The sequence below is a fragment of the Arctopsyche grandis genome, chromosome 6, assembly GCF_051622035.1.
Source record: "Arctopsyche grandis isolate Sample6627 chromosome 6, ASM5162203v2, whole genome shotgun sequence".
NCBI classification, from domain to species: domain Eukaryota; kingdom Metazoa; phylum Arthropoda; class Insecta; order Trichoptera; family Hydropsychidae; genus Arctopsyche; species Arctopsyche grandis.
The window spans coordinates 6739160-6760509 of NC_135360.1; the positions used below are offsets into that span (position 1 = coordinate 6739160).

The 21350-nt window shown below is 34.5% G+C and overlaps 1 protein-coding gene across 1 annotated transcript in view; it reads right to left on the reverse strand.

Moving 5' to 3' along the window:
• Window positions 1–15796, reverse strand: part of rhea (Talin_middle and talin-RS domain-containing protein rhea) — a 57965-nt gene extending 42169 nt beyond the window's left edge. The window contains exon 1 of the mRNA XM_077432564.1: window positions 15606–15796. The gene's annotated coding sequence lies outside the window, so the exon portion shown is untranslated. The remainder of the gene's footprint in view (window positions 1–15605) is intronic.
• Between the last annotated feature and the right edge of the window lie 5554 nt (window positions 15797–21350).

The window sequence follows — 21350 nt, forward strand, 5'->3', positions numbered from 1 at the left end:
TCAATTGATTAATTAATTTTTGATTTCGTGGCTTCAGCCTCTAGAAATACAGCGATGTATGTAATAAAAATGTTTGTAATTAATTGTCTAGGAAGGCGCATTGGGGTGTACCTATTAGGCTTCCTGTTATATATCTATGTAAAATTAAATACAATATAGCGATAAAGTATCACAAATATTATCTCTTGCATAATAATAGCAATGACGTTCAAAGAACCAACGTACAGACCAATTAAAACAACTAAAAGATATATGAATCTACATATATTAACTCACTATGGGCAGAAAAAACATACGCTGTGTTTTTAATCATACTTCATTCAAAGGCCGTCAACATAGCGTGTGTTTTTAAATCCTCCAAATTTTGTATAGTAATAAATAAATTACAAGATTTAGTTTCAAACTTTCATTTATAGATATCGTACCAATATATATTTATCCAAAATATCGAAAAATTAAAAAATATATTTATTTCTATGGTCTAAAAGTTTGACTTTTTTTCCCAAGGAATTTATCGATAATATTCAGAAATGATTGCAAATCCTCAGATATCGAAATTGAGTAGTTTTTTTCGCGTAGCATACATACTATGTACTTCCCAAATTGAATCTTTGATTGAGATGAATAGTACAATGACTTATAAGATAAATATATCGTTGATAATAGATAACGTGAAAATATATTTAAATGTGTATAAATATTATCCAAAATTGAATACAGCAATCATCACAGTTAGAGCATTACTGATCTGATAAATCATACGGTCGAAGAGAACCACAAAAAAGCTGTATTACAATTTTCAATTCAATCGAAAGATTTAATTTACAAAACCTATAGTTTTTATCGTTACTTTGCGAAAAATACGTGGAATCTCATAGTTTTCAGAAAATTCAACCAATCCTAACACAGAGGGCGAATCTTTTTTTACTAAGAATACTTGAACATCACAGTAATTCTATAAAGTCGAATTATACATAGTAGTTGGTCACTTAGGGTTTAAGATAGTCACACTAATATCAATCAATAGTGAACGAAAGCACAATTTATACGAACGAGGTTCCTCATGTTATATCTTAACTGTGGTCCAGGTGGTTAAGTACGATAAAAAAGCCAATTAAAAGAAAATTCTATTTATCTTATTGGTCTAAATAAATATATACATATATGTATGTATATGATACTAAAATTAAGTTTATTAATATGTTCGTTTCATCTACGGATGACATCTTCGTACTAGATAAGAATCGTAAAATACTCTATACAAATATACATTAGGGTAAATCACTCAAGCGCGGCAGCATCTTCCAAACTGTCATCTTCTACTCCCATGTAATACACACTGGATATAATAAAAGGACAAATCAAAAACAAACAATACAAACGGGTCGTGGGAGCCAAAGAGTTCACACTAAGATCCTAATTACCCAAGACACAACATCTCCGCACACAATGTACGTCAAAAATCAAAATATAAAAGCCCAAACAAAGAAAAGGATTGATTTCAGAACACGAGTAAACACACCCATTACGATAAAATCAGGCGTGAACATATCGAATGTTAGTGAAGCCACACAGGTATTATTATATGCACATAAGTATAATACATACACATTCGAACATGCACACAAAACTGGTCAAAAAGTTCGTTGAGTTTAAAATGCGTCATATTTTTATACTGTTTACACTTGTATGTTCCGGTAATGTCATTGTTTTGTAGCTTCATATTTTCAATATTCGAGTCAATGTATTCGAACGTCGTATGACCATCTCTTGTTTATTTTTGAAGCAAGGGAGAGTATTCGTTTCGAATCATTAAGCCACAAACACACTGAATCGTACGGCACGGGCACGTTCTTGGCCTCCTGTGGTGAAAAAGCATTAAGGGCTGTTTTTCGACAAGCTTCTACCACATTTCTTCATCGCCATAGTATAGATCAAGCATGCTCTTAAAACGAAAGGGTCTCTTAGACTGTATTCGTTGGGGGGGGGGGGGTGGCCTCAAGTTGAGGGCTTTAAGGGTCAAATTTCTTGACCTTTAAAGCGGGCTTAGAGATCAAGCTTGCTAGATTTTTTTTATATGTGCAAAAAAACACGTGCCGCGTACCTCATTGACTGTCAGCTAATTTAGTATATTTTAAATGACAATTATTATGGAGATCGTATCTAATCAATTGAATTGAATTGCCCCCCCCCCCTAATTTTAGTACGAATGGCGTTTCACATCATTTATTCCATGCCCTCTCATTAAAACAATAGTTTATAGATAAAGATCATTCAAAGCAAATGTAATTATGCAACTACGAACATAATCGGCTGATGATTTGAGTCCGATTTACTACTTAATGAAAACGTATAATAATATTAAAAAAAATGAAAATTCGTACTTAAACTAAACAAACGTTAGTGGAATTGAAAATCAGTCTAGATTTTACTAAAAGCACACAGCAAAAAGGAGAAAATTTCGTTAAAAATTATGCACGCAAAAATAAATTAAAAGCGAAAAAAGGCGTCCGTGACACAAGGGAGAGATGAGATTGACAGAGAAATATGTTTTGGTTGGGTTTTTAACGTAAAATCTGATTACGTACATACGAAAAGGGGAAGAGGGGAGGAGTTTGGTTTATTTTCGGTCCATTTTAATCTTCTCGAAAAGTAAAACTAATGACATTTGCACGTGAAAAAATAAAATAAAAAATAACCATCCGATTTTGCACTGTTATGTCAGATTTTCGAACTGATATGATTGTATTGAAAAAAAAATCAAAGTTGCTAGGTAGCCCTAGAAATGTATGTATGTATATATAGGTACGAATATACTCGTTGCTAGAAAACATGAAAGACGTCCTCGAAAATGACATAATTAACGATATTTGTTATGTAATATTGTTTTCTGTGCGAATCCACAACATTTGATCTATAAATGTGAGATAAACAAAAGGTACGCCATTTTCTAAAAGTGGTACGCATCTATTAAAGTCGGAAGAGTGCTTTCATTTTGGCGCGTAGGTGTTAATTTTGACGTATTTGTGCCTAGTGGAACTTCTCCATATATTGTAGTTTTTAAATAAATTTTATTTCACGGTTTTATTTATCTTGACATTTAACTTCGTTCGTGTAGTTTAAATCTTGCAATCAATTTTTGACCCACTTCAATCGAGTCATTTTCTTGAAATGTTCCACAAATTTTAACATTTAAAAAAATACCTGCTTTCCCAGCTTCTTTTAAGATTTTGTCTAGAAATATAGTCAATTCCCACATGTCATGGGTTGGTGGCCACATTTGAGAGCCATTGATCTACATATATAGTGATTTAGAGGCATCTGTTCAAAGTAAACGATACTGTATTTATTTGCTGTCAATCAATCACAGTATTAGATTTTGACCGTAGGATTTATCGCGCTTTAAATACTTTGATGTTATCTACTACGAATAATGTGCATGTAATCATCTCTTATATATATTTTACGATGATGCCATTACGGATTGCCCCTGAGCGACACATATATTAAACTTGAACACATATATATCTATTTACAGAATGTAAATTTGAAATCATATTCAAATAGTGATGGGATGGTTTTTTCGCCAATTTTATGAGGAATCGTTTCAATCACGAAATCAGATAAATCGGATAACTCTGATTGGATAACAGAAAATCTGACCAGCAGTACTGCTGAAATACTCCGCATAAATTATCTTCAATCGAGGTCAACTCAGGGCTTGAATCCGGGAACTTCTCGGTGATTAACATCAACGCAACCATCTAGCTATAATGCTGGTTAATTTATAACAAGCATTACAAATCAAATCATATTGCATTGGCGATATCGGTGGAAATATTTCTTTATAAAACACGACATACGGTATCAAAAGAATAAAAAAAATTATATCCTATTTTCAAATTTTCCAAAAGTTCAATAGCTGTGAGTTGTTTTCAAATCTACTGATCCTACTTTTAACCATAATGCATCATCTACTGTGGTAAGAAAGCCTTTCCAGGTGCTTTCATTATTTACACCTATCCATCTTATTCCATTCATACTTCTTCGTCAGCTCAACACACGTACCTATATTTAAAGTTTTCCTCGTATATATGTACTTCTAGCTATGACACAAGTACAACTCATCGTTATTTCAACATCTTCACTATGTAGTACACTATATAGGTACTTCCGTCATGTGTACACATTGTTTCAAAGTCAATCTTTTTCCTCTGAATCTTGTGCTAAGAAAATTAAAAACGGCTCATTATTTACTCTAGTCAATTTGTCTAGTAGAATAACAAAAATAGATCTCACATCGCAATCAATCACCCAACGGAAACATATGTAATTCTAGAAACTCTTGATAAATGTGGATGTATTTAAAAGAATTTCGAAAACTAGAAGATACCCAACATCTGTGTGGAATTGATTCAATTGACAGGGGATGCATTTTCACTATAATATATGTGGTACGTATGTACGCCCGTGTGTCGACCTCATTCGCAACACGCAGAGACACCAAGAGATTACGTAAATTCAGAGTGACACTCAAAACCCACGTACCCCAAAGGGTTAATTCTTCAGGTCCAGCACACACGTTTGGAGATGGGTTGCGTGGTCGTCGATAAACGATCGTCCGTCGGTGGTGACGACTCGCGCCAATAATCATCAACTGTATTTGTGTGTGTGTGTGTGTGTATGTAATTTTCTATTTAAAAAGTCTGATGTCAGCAGCGGTTGGCGTTCGAATGGACCTCGAGTCTCGAATCTCGCCATGGAACGCCCCCACCTGATGTGGAGAATGGAGATGGAACGTCAGCATCAGGAGCGAGCAGCCTTAACAGATGTTCGTCAAGATGAGGTGGGCGGCAAGGACGTTGCGCAAACGCCACTCACCGTGTTGACCGTTCCGAAACACGGAAAACTGTCGTTAAGCAAAGCAAGCAAATAGATATCCATTCAACATGAGCAACTCTTACATTTGTTCATTTTTCGTGCAACTTGATACGGATGCGCTTGTCGCACGAAGTGCATGCGAGAAGGCATGCGTTTTTAGAGTTGAACGGACGTGTTTTGACAGATTGCACGGGAAGCGCAAGCACCCCAAGCCGGTCGTGTAATCTCGCAACTTTTTATGCGTCATGTCACGTCATACACTCAAATCGAAAGAAATAATACATTTTATAGACAATTATCGAAATTTTCCGCTACTTTAGGAATGCGAGGATAAAAATGACGTAAATAAAAATAAAATAAATGACGCTATAAAAGTTTTGGGCTATAAACAAAATATAATACGACCCCTGCAGAAGTGAAGAAAAAAAAATTGAGTATTTTCGGTCATATTATAGTAAAGAGAAAACAAAGAGAGTAAAAAAAAAGAGTGGCGCCAGCATTGATGAAACATTCAGTCAACGAAATTGAACAAGTGTGGACGGTTGATTGCATGCGTACGCATACAGGCATGCATCATGTTGAATGTTGAAATGAAAATTGAAAGCGAACTTTGAAGACGAAAATGACCAATTGGAGACATTGTTTATCATTGATAGAACCCAAGCAAAAAACTATTTACGAATCACTGATACATTAATGAATCTAATTAGGCCTTTATCTGTCTGACCTGTTATCGCAGTCAAAATAGAACAAAAAAAGTATGTTGGAGGATCCATTTGCATAGTAATTCTTCTTCGGAAAAATCTCTTCATACGAAATTTGCTGAAGCGACTTTGTTTCTAAGAAACTCTGGTCGAATAAATTTTTTTTTTGTATCTTTGATCAAAAAGGTATTTTTAAAAAAACTTTCAACCGACCGTAAAAGCTAAGCTGTTAAAGTCTCTTATTTAATAGTATTTTTAGTCTCTTTTTTAAATATTTAATACCAATTACTCGACCGACTGTATTGTATTATGAATAAAAACGCTTTTCAGTTAGCAGAAAAGTTAATGAAAAACAGCTGACAGAAAAATTGCTACAAAAAAATCAATCGCCTGCCGACAAATCTTTACGTCCATAAGCTACATATTAGTTTGAGAATAAAAAAAATGTTCTCGGCCCCTTTTACCTATATATTGTTTCTTAAGTATGCATTGTCTAAAAGTATTATACAATTGAAACTAGTGTTTATTCTATAGGTGTCAAAACAGGTGTATCCATTCCGAATTGTATGAATACTTATACGATCTGGCGTATGCAAAGAACTCTACAGAAAGAGCTACGGATGATTTAATACGTATGAATAAGCAGTCCTCGTATTGCGATATCGTAATGTCTATTAGTGAATGTGTGAGTAAACAGCAGTATTGATGATTAAAGACCGACTTATCATGCCAATAATTCGAAGAAGCTATTGGGTCTGATCGCCAGGCTCCGTCCAGGAAAATTTAAATTTATTTCAAATATAAAAATCTAAGTGTAGGTATATTAAAATGTTGAAGGAGGTTTTTCAATAAATAAATATGAAGCGTTAAGGAAAAACTAACAATCACATTCATCTTAAAAACATCCAAGGAAAAATTCTTCTCAACATTAGACTAACTTACACTATAAAAAAAACTGCATAAATCATAAATACTTTTAGAATCAGATCAAGAGATATCTTATCTCGGACAGACAGAAATCGAACCAATACACTTAAGAGCCTTGACCTTACATAAAACTTCGTATCGCGAAAATACGCAGCCTGCATTCGCGATAAAACAATTTATATTTAGAGCAAAAAAATAAAAACGATAATGCATATAACAACATAACACGGAAAATGGAACATTTTATTTTATAATAATCAAAAAGCGCGTTTAAAATGCACACACTCACACTGATATATGAATAATGTGGGTCGTTGATGATTCGTTGCGGAAGTTGACGACGACGAATAGTTGCGGTTAAGCGATACGGATTAATATATTGCATATTATTGTACATATATATTAGTGTATATATATATATATATAACCGAGCCATTGCTAAAGTAATACTTTCTTCGAAAAATATTCGACATAACATATGTATGCATGTATGTACGATCACGTCATAGCAAGTAAACCGGTACTAGATGGAGTGCAAGTAGTTATGCAAAAACGATCCAAAACACTTTTTGACAGTTCAATGTTTTTTTTATGGTAATCATAATGAGAGAATTTCTAAAAAATCAATATTTAAATCAAATCTTAGGATTAAAACACACTAAATCGAACAAAATCAGCACTTTCTTGGCATCCCGATTCTGCATGGGTTTTTTTCCGACAAGTTTCTCCTACATTTTTTCAAATATGGGAATCAAAGTTATCGATCACTGTAAACCCTATGTCAATACAAGGATTTAAGCCTGGGTGCCATAGCATAGATTATCCATGCTAGCGGTTTTTTACATATGCAAAACCATATAAAATAAACGTGCCGTGTGCCTCTCTGTTTTCGCCCTTATGGTGAGTATAAAAAAAAAATATAAGTTTTGATTCAAACATTAAAAATACAAATGGTTTTAATTTTTTAGTAATAATTATAAATTGTCATATATGTATTCTATTTTATAATTGGCTATTTTTAGCGATATCTTAAAATCTCACTCAAAAGCTGTGTCGAATGAAGACTACATGGACGTAAATGGGATACATAATGAAAGAGAAATTGATATTGATCACATTGTTAAAACCTATTAGTCAAGAAAATAAAAGGATCGTGATTTTTTTTAAATAATGTGATCAATGACGTAGGAGGATTGATAAATAAACTACATTTTTTGGATTAAACAGTATTGATTGACTTTAGTACACATTTTAAGTAAATATTTACATTTGTACGAAAGTCAAGAATTCTTTTGTGTATGGAAGAATTGCTCTAATGAAAGTGACTTTTGTGCTAAGATTAGCACAAGTATATACTCTTACGATTATTTTATAGAAATGCTAAAAAAGTAGAGGTTGTCATTTAAGAAGACGAAAAAATTGACAGCAAAACTAGCATATATGTAGGTTTACGTCCTCTCGAACTTTTATTTCGTTGGGTTAGATTTACAACTGATTTTACATGCGTCTTGATTAGTTGTCGATCTCTGCCTCTTTAAATCGCAAGTGTTCAAGTCTGTGTCCATATGAGGAAGTGGCGCCAACGAATCATGATCATGTTTTGAATTTAAATGTCATTCGCCAGGGTTCGTATTTGCTTTTAGGTGTAAGTCGTGTGTTCTTCGTCTAAAAGTGGCATCACCATTATTAGAATTATTGACACTTTCGACATAGTGAAAGATGCCATTCAATTTATCAGTCTTTTAGACGGTTACCCGACAATTGGTGCACTAACAAAATGTCCACGGAAATAACGTTCAAGCGAAAAAATGTTCAAAAGTTCTAAATTTTCCTATTTTAATGGAAAAAGTAACTTTTTATTGTATTATATATATCTATCGCGGATTTCACTGAATTAGTTTAAATGTTAGGGCTTCTCAACCGTATCCAAAATTTTCTTAATTTCAAATAAATAATTAACTTTTTATCGTATACATCGCGGATGTTATTAAATTAATATAAATGACAGGTGTTCTTGGAGACGTTTCAGAAGCCCTGACATATAAACTAATTCAATGTCATCCGCAGTTCATACGCTTAAAAAGTATTATTTTCAATTTAAATAAGTAAATATCTTCTATATCCATTCGTTTTATGGTAAGAACACATTTAAAAGTTTGGTACGGAACGTGCTTGCGGTAACCAGCTGTGATGGGCGCATCTTCATTTCATTGTTAATTCGTACGATCATATTAGTTCGACAAGTTTCTCCCTACATTTTAAAAAACAAGGAAATCATCGTTTTCGATCACTGTCAAACCTCAATGTCAATACAAGGATAACAAATCAAAGAAAATACTCCAGGGGGTGAGTTTTATCAAGGATCGCGACAGTATAGATTAGGAAAAATCATCGGAATCTAAGCATCAAATGGTTGACGACTTGTGATACGATTAAATAAACCAGAAGTTCTACTAAACTAAAAAAAATACTACAGTGACGAACGAATTAAAAATAATATTACCGGTGTCAAACCATAGGAGTGGTAAACAAGCTCACGATATTCGCACACGCAAAAATCAAATAAAAAAAAAATTAGAAGGTAAAACTTACGCCTTGACATTTCACATACAATTTTACAAAATTTACGATCGTTCCACGTGTCATATATGTAGGTATATGCACACAGTTCTGCAAAAAAGATCCACATACAATACAGATTTGGAAACGATTTACAAACACACCATACGGAGAAAGTGCACCGAAATCGCATACGTTTTGCACGTACACAATTGCTCATCAAAGTTGACCATCACTCGGTGAGCACACGAATGACGAACACGGCTATATCGACTGTTTACTTCACACCGCACGGTAATATTTATACCAATCCTTTTCTCGGTATTTCGATTGTGAGCATGAATGGACATCGGGATAGAATATCTGCCGCTGGCCCGTACCAGATCATGACTCTGCCGTATATGGCGCGGAAGCGCATTGTTCGACAATTCAAACACTAACATAAATATACATACCCGTTCCGAACCTAATTTGTCAAAGAATAGTATACATATGTAGTTTTACATCATAAGATGAGAGACAGACCGTACGCACATTTATAAATACGCGTTATAACAGAACGTCAGTCTATTTTCGGATTGACTGTAAACTACACAGTTTCAAAGGCGGTTTTTCCCCGGTGCGATATTCTAGAACGGCGCTTCTCAATTCCGACATATCATATCGGAGACTAGTACCGATGTGATTTATATTTTATCGGCCCGACAAAATTGTCCAAACTAGCGACAAAAAAATGTCAAATAATCAATTTGTTCTTCACTACTTAAATTTCAGCGTGCAAAACATATTATATTATCCCGAAAAATCGATGAGATGGAATCAAATCACAGCGTAGCTCACTTTTTACCAGTAGAGAGAACTTGTTCAATCATGATAGTGAGCGTAAATTGTCGGAAATTACTCTAACCCATTTATCTGGTAGTCTGCGCTCATCATTGTTTTCATGATTGATTGTGATTTATGAGTGAAATTTTGATTAACTCTCTTCCATTTGGGCCTTACAGGGATTTTTTGTATTTGTAGTTGTTTCTTACATATTTATTGAAACTGGCTGTAGGTGCAAGGCATTCCTAATGCTATATTTTATTTGATATTTTTACTTTATCTATTATTATTAAATGCTATTTTTTATGTTTATGTATGGATGTATTTATGTTTATGTTCAAATGTATTTTTTTATGTATAATTGATGAGTATATTATTTTCGTTATGTATTAATTTATGTTAAATTGTTATTTTGTTTTTTTTGTATTATATTTTTTGACCATTGTGGCGCTTTAGGAATTCCTGTTATGCCACAATGGTCTGTTTAGAATAAAATAAAAATAAATAAATAAATGATCAAGAGTACGTCTACTATTACTGCTGGTTATTAAATCCAGATCGACCGTCTCCCGTTAGAGTTTACCATTTTATCTAACTTAATCTGTGACGGTTCCGATGAAATTGGCACCCCATCCCTCTTTCGTAAATTTGACTATAATTGGTCCGCTCTAGGAAGAGACTTGGGAAAAAAGTACATGCTATCTGCCTCACCACCTCTCGACCAATAGCATTTCGTGCAGACAGTAGAACACTGTACGTGCGAAATGCCATTGGTTGAAATGGAGTGAAAAGGATAGCGTATGCGTTTCATCCTACACCGAATGGGCAGTAGTTCGAATTTAATTGTTGCAAGAAATACATACGCCTGCAGTTTGTAATTAATATATGTATACCTATAGGTCTGTTACCGAGAGTTGGCGCGAACAAATGCGCTTGAGTAGTGTCAGTGAATAGGTGTATAGCATGCTGTCACACTACATAAAAATACGCTGTCTCTTTCGCGCGCTTCTGTGTGAGTACGAGAGCGCGCCAACTCTCAGTAACAGACCTGCACATTGTACAGAGTGTTACACAGTAAGCCATAATGTCGATTTAAGGCGCATACACACAGAGGTACACGACACGTGTTTTTTCTTAGATATTTTTGCACAAATATCTAAGAAAAAAGCTAGCACGCCTGATCTATACTATGGTGCCCAGGCCAAAATTCACCCATGGAGTATTTTCGTTGATATTTTATTGTTGATTTGACATAAGTTTGACAGTGGTCGATATAGGCGATTCCCATATTTGAAGAAATGCGGGATAAACTTCAATTTTGAAGTAGATCGTCTCACAAAAATATGGTTATGATAAATTCTCACGACACGTGGCGAGAAGAGATGACAGTAGCCTTTAAAAGCTTTTTCAGATTGGTGCCGTAGGGGGGACCACAGGAAGAGAGTAAGAGGAAGATTTCCTTTCTGTACGGTGGACTGATCAAATCAGGTCGGCTTTTGGTTGTTCTGTCGTCGATGCACTTCGAAATGTCGTTTCAAGAGAACTACAAGAGTCGTGAACCACACCCCAGTTCACGATCCTCAGTATTGAGAGACCGACCATAAAGAAAGGAGAAACTTGTCGAAATAATAATATCGCACGAATTAGTAATAACCTGAAAAAATGCCCTTCTCAGCTGGAGACCACGAACCCGTGCGTGGCGTATGATTCAGTGTATTTGCGCCTTTAGGGTGACCTGTCATGGCACAATGACGAATAGATATGTAGAAAAAAATGGACCGACTTTTTTGTGGCATTCCACTGCCGCAGATGATCGCTAGACGAATGCCACAGCTGATTTGGATTGTTCGCGCGCTGCAGATGTCCACGAGCCATAACTTTTCGGCAAAAAATGAGCGTTGGCGAAATGTGATTCATTGAGCAGCGACGCCCGTGTTTTTTTGGCAATGACATAAAAGCCAAAAATCTGACATCGAATTAGCAAAGGTGTGCTCCGCACGCGCGTTTACTACATAGCGTGCACGTCATACATATGTACTTGGCATTTACAGTCCATTTCAGTTGTTATTTACGTTATATACGAATAAAAACATCATTTCGTTCGTACTTGAAATTGAATTTAGACAATTTTAGCCGTGAACGTAAGTATAAATATGTATATGTAATTACCAATATGAAATTAAACGCGCGCTTGTACGTTTTCCGGAGTTAAATGTAAATAATTGTCAATTCAACACGCCATTGCGTATCAATAAATTCGTCACGGTCCCGGAAAGTTATCAAACGTACACAGGAACTCGAATTTATGATATAAATTATTATAATTTAATTGATCGATGGAAATGTTTATTATTTTAATCTTACCAAATGACTAGCAGATATGCATGTACATCCAAGGTACCTATAACCAAAATGATATGCAAGGCGATACGTGGTATACGAAGTCCAATTAACCGTAATTTCCGTTTACCGGTAATTCGATAACTTTTTTTTACAAACTACCGGTTTACTGAATTTTTCAAAATCAAAAATAAACTACTTGTTTCTGTACTAAATATATTAAGCCTAACGCTAATAAAGATTAATTATTGTATACTAATATTATTGCCCAAAAAAAGGTATGAATTATGAATGAAAGGACTAAAGGTATGAATGAAAAGACTAAAGGTATGAATGAAAGGACTAAACATTATATATATATATATATATGTATTTTATACGCCGGTTAAGAAAATAGCGAAAAAAACAAATGTATTAATAAAACTATTGTCTATTATTATTCGTTTTTCGGGGAAGGTTCCTTTCCCAAAACTGACATTACCTTTTTTCTATGTATGTATATACATACATACATGTACATAGGTAGCTGAACCCTTTCTTTTACTGATAAAGTGATAACACACATTTAGTCGTAAATTAAACTGTAGCTATATCATCATAGGAATCTGAAACTGAGAGATTTACTACATCTTCTGAAACTGAGAGACTACATCTTCTTGGAAATCTGTTCTATAATATTTTCATTATTGTATATTTTTTTCCTGGATAAAGCGCCGGGTCAGACCAGTGTTGCCAGAAGATAAAATGAATACCGGAAATAAAAAGGGCGTAAGTGGCAACAAATCCAAAATCGGTTTTATGCCAGAAATACGTTTTATATACCAGCGACAATGTTTAAAAATATGGTCCAAGTCCCCAAAATCGTTTTTTTAATAGTTTATACCAAAAGCAAGTTTGTATTGCTCATACAATTGTAGTACAATGCATTGACGAAAAACAGATGTATCTCAAAATCTTAAAAATGGCACTTACATAGATCCTTTTTTTATATTCAAATAAAGGAGAGGAATGTGATAAAACGTGTCGAATATGTTTTCTTGATTCACCGGTTAAATCAATAATTTACCGAGCTATTTTTCGGGCCATTTACCGGTAAACCGGTAATGGACTCCACAGTCTACAAAACACCCAATACAATATCGTCACAGCTCGTTATACTGCGAAAATACATGAATCACAGCCCAAGTACATAACAGGCGTCGCCCAGGTCAATACATCGACATTTACCTGAAACAACCGACATTCACACCATTCGAGATGCGTCTGCGCGCACTCCACAAGCACGCTAAACAATCCACGACCCACACTCGAACGGATCGAACGAACGCACAATTCTAACGAAGTTTTCACATTGCGTTCGCGAAAGGTGCAGTGTTTTTGAGCCGCATTCTTGGGGGGATGAAGCGCCGCGCTAGGGCGAAAGGGCGGGTTAGTGAACGGGCAGGGGAGTGGGGGTCATAAACACCACCCTCTTTCCAACCCCTAACAGTGGGGGGGTGGTGGTGTTATTGACCCCGAGAACGCGGCCAGAGACGTCACCACCGGTACACTGCACACACACACACATGCATACTTTGTACGGAAAAAAATGCGCTAAAACTGCAAAATATTTTAAAAATACACACGAGAGCGAAAAACGTACGTACGGTGTGTCGAACGGGCCCAACGTGTTTCGGAAGACTAAAGAAATGATCTCAGCGACGGATATTGCGCAAAACATTCACATGCAAACAACACCACACAAGCATACGTTTATTTCCAAACACACACGCTTGTATTGAATTTTACTAGGTATTTATATTGTCAACTTTGGCACAGATAACGCCGTATAATACTATTGTTGTTTATTTTCAAATTTGGAGTGAAGATTCGTCATGTGTGATGGAAAAAGAAGCAGACGTTCGTCGACAGAAGAAGGCGTGGTCGCTAGCGATGCACTTCAGGCGATGTTTTCATCTGAAAATTTTCTATAAACGAACGATGCGTAGTCGATCAATGCCTGTGTGTGTATAATTTCACTAGCATTTCGAATAAAAAACATATCATATAGTAAATAAATTCGATTGAAAGCTTCGATACATTCTTCGTGGGTGAATCAATTCAAAAACGATTCAACATTGTTGTATGGAAAATGTACATGTAGATTTTTTTAAATAAAAAATTCTTTTGTTTTTTGTATCCGAGTACGAAATATTTTCATGCACGATTTTTTCAGTTATTAAATTAGCGTGGCTCGACTGGACGGACGCATCAATATAAACAATTCCACGAGAAATTTCCAAGAGAATGTTATCGAAATACATCGGATGTTTACATTGTCTGTTATTACGGCTGCAATTCAATAAAATAAATAGCAAAAACGATTTCGATCGGGTGTTTAAGTTTGAATTATTACAATATGTATATATGTTATTTATAAAGCTCGTATGTATGTACGTTAAATTTTACACACTCATACATATTTTCGACGAGAAATGACGCAAGGCTAATATTATTTAATGATGCATAATTTTGCATAATCGGGAAATGCATCAAAAGTCGCCAAACATCAAGAACATTCCTTATTATGAAAAAAAAATGCTTTAATTGATTCAATTGTTTTTTTCTTTTTCTTTTTTTTTTGTTTGGATATAAAAATAAATGAATGCTGCCGTGTATGTGAGTACATGTATTGATTTAATGTAATTTACAATATGAATTGATTTAATTTTGCAGCACTTTTTAACTGACCATTTTGTGTTATAATAATAAAAATAATGTTCATTATATTAACAATTAACAATACACAGTCGTCGACTTTTTTAATATATACACACATGCATATAAATTTTATATTGTATATATTATCTGAAAGAATGTAGTGTTTGTATGATAGCGTTGTAGAATGTTTCTTATAGATACATAAACTTATAATAAAAGGTTACATTTTTGAAACGTTCTGTAAGTTTATAAGCGCGCATGCGCACTTTGCGCAAACTGTTTCCGACTTTTAAAATTAATTTAAATTAAAAATTGTATTATTTTTGTTTTAGACTTCAACGAAAATTAAATTCAAATTTAAAAATTCGAACGCATTGAGGCTCAGAGAGCGAGAGTAGAAACAGTTGTGAGTGCAAAAAATAAGGGCACACCATGTATGGAAAATCGACGGCATTGATCGGGGGGAGGGGGGTGGGGGGGGGGGGGGCAGGAGAGGGGGGGTGCGGTTTTTGATGTAGCTCGAGGGCGTAGTCCCCGGGTGATGCGACGCGGGGTGAGAGGGGTTCGTGAGGTTCGTTTATGAGTAATCAATGTGCGGGGGTGCCGGTAAGATGGCGGCGGGGGGTGCGCGGTCGGGGGTGGGGGGGGGAGGAGAGGGGAGGGTCTCACCTGAAGCGGCGTTGAGGGTCGAGGGTCGAGGGTCGGAGGCGCCGGTTTGGGGCGCTCGGGGGCGGCGGCTGCGGGGCGCAGCGCTGCGCTCGGTTTGACAGCGGCGGCCGCTGCGGGCGGTGGCGGCGCGTTCGCGAACACGCCCCTTGCAAGTCCCACTCGCTCACGAACACAACGAGCCCCAACGCCTCGTTTCGCGTCCATGTCCGCGATGCGGCATTCGATTTTCTGCGTGAGCGATTGCGCAATTTTTATTGTGCAAAGTTGTGTTCAAAAATCGTATGTCGTTTTATAAAATGCCGCTGCTCCAACGCGATTGCTGTGTGAATTGGATTTTGTAATTTGTCTGATAGTATGTTTACCATTGGGGCGAAAATTTTATAGAGTGATAATTAATGTACTGTCGTACATTTGAAGATGAAAATGGACATTTATTTTTGCTTTGTAAATGATTAATACATTTTAAAACGCAAAGATTTGTTTTTAGTTTCTTAATAATAAAGGGTTGTTATTTTTAAGGATAGGCGGCCGGTTTCTATTTGGACAAAATAATGGGTTGTCAATTGTCAATTTCTATAGTTTTTTCTGCTCTCTAGCTTTATAGGACAATAGTAATCAATCCTCTTTCCTGTGAAATAGAAACCGACTGCCGTAGTCTAATTATATTTATCCAAATAATATTTGAGCCCTGTTTTTATATTGATAAATGTGGGAATTTAAAATTTGTAATAATAGATTCACTATCGGAAACCATAGAATATAAAAATGTGAGTAGATTTTTGATAATACATATATTGGCTTGGATTAATTACTCTGCAATGATAAAGAGCTGTATTTTTTAATTTACGCGTTTTTTAATTTCATAAATGTGAAAGTCATACAAGCGTTTAATACAATATGAATTAAATAGAATATTAATTAAAATTACAACAAAACCATTATTTTCAATCAAAAAATTGTAAGACAGTGAAAAGAGAATAAAGTTTTATTTCTTTCCTTTTTCATATATAATAAGAATTACATTATCTTATCTTTCGCCTATTTCCCAATATTATTATAATGTTAAGTAATATTTCGTATAAGAATAACATAATATGTACAATACTGTTGAGAATTTTTATTAGATCTCATAGTTATTAATGCGTCCATCGATTAGTTCGTTTTCATATTTTTTGACTCATTAATCATCGATTTTTGTCTGTGATAACTTGCACTTTCATTAGCTATACGTATGATAATGTGTTCCTTTTTATGGAACAAGTTTTCTCCGCCATTGTATAATTCCCCTCTGCCGCTTCAGCGTGCCAAAAATATTCACTATGATAAATAGCTTATAAAATAGCGCTGCTATTATTTTTGTAAATAAGGTAGAGCTTAACTGAATTTTATAAAGAGCGCTTTTTATTGCCTTTCCTATATATAAATTTTGTTACGCGACATATAATTAATTAGTGAAATTTTTAGTGGTAATTCGCGAGAAGAAAATATTTACTACAATTTTATTCGAATTTTCTATTGAAATTAATTGTGTGCGAATTACACTATTGCCGGAATGACCTGTTTTATTTTTAGCATTTCCTTTATAGGAGATAGCAGAATATTTACTTATATTATGTAATTTATCATGTTATTAGTTTGTATGTATGCATTTATACGTAAATGATGAATTAAAAATTGTTGATAGTTTATAAAAAAGCCATCTATTACACATCGAATGAAGTCTTATGGCCAAAACCAACTGGCGATAGTGCACAAAAACATGTACATTGTACAAAATATAAATACGTACATATATAGGTATATCTATCTATGTATGTATGTGGGCGACTCTGGTATGTTTCCTTATTTGGAAATGTAGTTCTGTCAATGTGAAGAAACACATTGAAAGTTTATCGTTTTACGAAATTGATAATGCGACCAGGAAAATCAAATGATGTGATTGTAAAAATACATACAAGAATCCAATATGATTCTTATAAGTATCATAAGTAGCTAAACAGATCATTGCACTTAAGAATAAGAATCATGCATTTTCAGAAAATTTGCATTTTTGATGGAGCATTCCATTACCAAAAAAGAAAACGAACTACAATATGTAAATACATGTATGCGATTATCAAATCTATATATCATACCTATAATATTATGTTATACTAGCCATAGAAACTACGCTTTTTCATATTTTTGATGAGTCGATGAAAAAAAAGTCGTATGTATGTGTACATATATACAATAGCTTAGAAATTAAGTGCGGGGCCTAAAAATCGAAAACAAATGTTTTATTCATATTTTAGCGAAAAAACTGAAAGGTACCATTACCTTATTATTGGCATTACAAAAATCATGAAATGATCATTAACCCTTTGAGTGCTGACGTCTTTTCTGTTGAAAGTCCGCCACGCTGAAAATTTCGCTAACATTTCAAATTAGAATAATTTACAAATCCAATAGAAAGTAGGTATAAAAGTTGTAGCTAATTAAAACAAACCCTAGATAACTACCACCGAGTATTTCTTGTTTTGTAAAGGTGTGCTTGGACTTTCGAATATATCTTGCAACAATATAAAATAAACAAAAGAAGTCCATTAATGAGAGTATTTTTCCAAAACCAGTTCCATCTTCTTCATTGTTGTTAAAATTTAATGCTCACAATCTAAATGCCAAGCGACAATGTAAAGTACTCAACAATTAGGGATTTCCATCGAGAAATTTTGCTATGGTTATAAATTCAGAAATACCGATGTAAACCAATCTTTATAAACATTGACACGTATTAAGGTCTCTTCATACCTATCCAGCACGACCCGTATCCTGCAGGTGTCCTGCAAGTGCGGATAGTATTATTTGGTACATTATATGGATGTATTCATACTCCATTCGCGCATGCGCATTTACGCATCCATGCGCGTCCATATAGAATGCACTAAAGAATACTGTCCGTACTTGCAGGATTCGGGTCGTGTTGGATAGGTATGAACAGACCATTACACGACCCATGCTCAATGCATTTTTTTAATGCTGCCTGGAAAGGCTTAGCGGGTTATTAAATGCTTAAAGTCTTCTTGTTTATTTTTTACATACTCAAAAAACAACGCCTATCGGCGTATTTCAGGTTCATGAACTTGTTGGCAAAACGCCGATCGGCGTTGATCAACATTCAAAGAGGTAATAAATTAAATACTTTTTACATGTATTCATTTTTACTATACAATGCTGGTAACAAATAAATATAACAAAAATTTCTCTGGCTGGTACACATATGCAACTCTGTTTTCATATTTATTTATCTTTACGATGCTGCACTCAAGTATCGATGTGAAGTCAAGCACGCACAGACGGACAGACAGACGCATCACTTCCGGTGTTTATTCGGCGCGTGCTAACGCGATCAATCTGACGATTTTCTAGATTCAGTTAAGTATCCGATCAAATTTTGCCACACAGACATAAATAATACTCAAATATGTACCTACGGCACTTGTTTTGAGAGCCACCCCACACACACATAACTTTATATTAGATACTAAGATTCACCCCATATTTAGGGGATCAAATTCGGAAGCTCGTAACAAACCGCCACTCTACATAATAATGTAATTTCAATCGTCGATAAATTTTGTTTGATTTTTTTTTTGTTGTTTCCTCAATTATGCGCCGTAGGTGATATTTTTGCCGAATCGGTAATTCGGTTTGTGCGTAACCAACGGACAAAAAGTGAGGGGACGACATTTCGAGAATCGTAACTCTCAATTTAGAGATCGTAACACTCAAACGGCAAACTTAATCGCTGGGTATGTATGTATGTAATATGTACTCGGTACAACTCCCCCTATGTAGGAGTAGGTAGGTATGGTATGGCGTAAGTGAATTAGAGTAAATGCATAAGAAAATATTATATATTATGCAAGTGAACGATACTTGACACTTTGGAAGGGTTGGATATTCTATAAATTCTTATTTACAATATTTTAGTTATACTACATACTTTAAAGTGCCAGGCTCAGTGAATGCATTTAATTTCAACAAGTGCTATTACATAACTTGTCAATGTTTTATCTTTTGTTTAAATAAAACAATAAAGAAATTAAAGAAAAAAAGTATTTTTTCATGTTTCATTAAAAAATATTTATCATACCAATGTATACGAAAAGTATGAAAATATCCTATTGCTTTGTGTAGCAGTAGATACATATGTACATACATACATACATAAAGGATTAGATTAGATTATCAGGATTAGAATATTAACATATTCTAATCCTGAGGCACTATATCAGGGCTTTCTAAAAGGTGCAATGATAAGCTTAGATAAGATTAGCCACAGGGTAGTGAGCTATTACATACGAGTATAGAGGTCGTGGGTTCAAGTCCCGGCCAAATACGCAGCTGGCGAGATCTTGTGGCTTTTAAAACACAGATCGACCGTCTCCGAATTTTACGATTTTTATAGTATGATGGTTCAATAATAATAAGCTACTAATTATAATTATAATAGTAATAATAATAATTATTATATTTTTATATATATAATATAAAAATATGCTACCTACATAATATTGCAAATTTGCTGTATCAAAAAAAAAAAAAATTGATCGTGCATAGATGTCTCTATTCCTAATCTATGTATGTATGTACTGTTGTTTGAAAAATTGTTAGTACTTATGTACAAAATAATCTAACCATATGGTTACCTTGGGTAATTCCTATCATGGCATATATGATGTATCTTTTGGGTTTTTTCGATTGTTCTTCTTCCTCGCATATCAAAGATACTATAATAGCATCCGTTTCGTCCATTTTGCTCCGAGGTATCGAACGAATGATTGACATAATCTGTCGTTCAAGTGCGGTTTACCTAATATTGTCGCACACTGTTGTGAAGTGAAGGATCGTTCGGTTGTCGTATAGTGCGGTCAGACCTTAAGTCTAGATTAAAGAAAATATTATTAAAATTTATAAGCATAGAATGTGTAGTGTATATTGTACATATATAGAAATATCAACTATGCCATTATTTTTTGAGTTTTATATGAAGTTTTTGCCTAGTACTTTTTCATTCGATAAAGTTTTGGATTGGCTACACAATAATTGTAAGATATATTGAACGAGATAGTACGAGAACGTATAGTGCTACCCTTATTTATTTCATGTCCTTTTATCTTCATCTGAACGTATCGTATATGTACATTTGTATATATATATATAGTCGTAGTTGTGATGACGTCATAGTTTCAATTTCGCGTCGCATCTTATTTTATTTTCCGATTCTAAAAGAGCCAATTTCAAATGTAGATAAAACATTAATAAAAACTTTTCTATATAAATTAAATTTCCCGAAATGTTAAAAAATATTCTACACATGTATACGTACATATTTCTAGAAATTTCAAATTTACGTGCGTACGATTCGCATCGTTGATTACGACATAAAACCGCACATCCTGCCACGTAAATCAATTACCGATTCGTGCGAGGAATCCTTGAAATTTATAGGACATTCGCATCAAAACAGACTAAACTAATTCCCCCTGTTCTATAATAAAAATAGCAAAAAAAAAATGTAAGCGAAATTAATTTTTATGTACATAGGTACATGGATTTGGAACAAGTGGGCAAGGTATACCGCATAGTGACTGGTCAGAGTTTGCGACGCGAAAGCGTTGGTGTGTGAATGAAATTGACGTGTGACATGATTTATTCGAGTGTCAATCCCTCGCTTTAGTTTAGTCCTTTTCTCCCCCATGA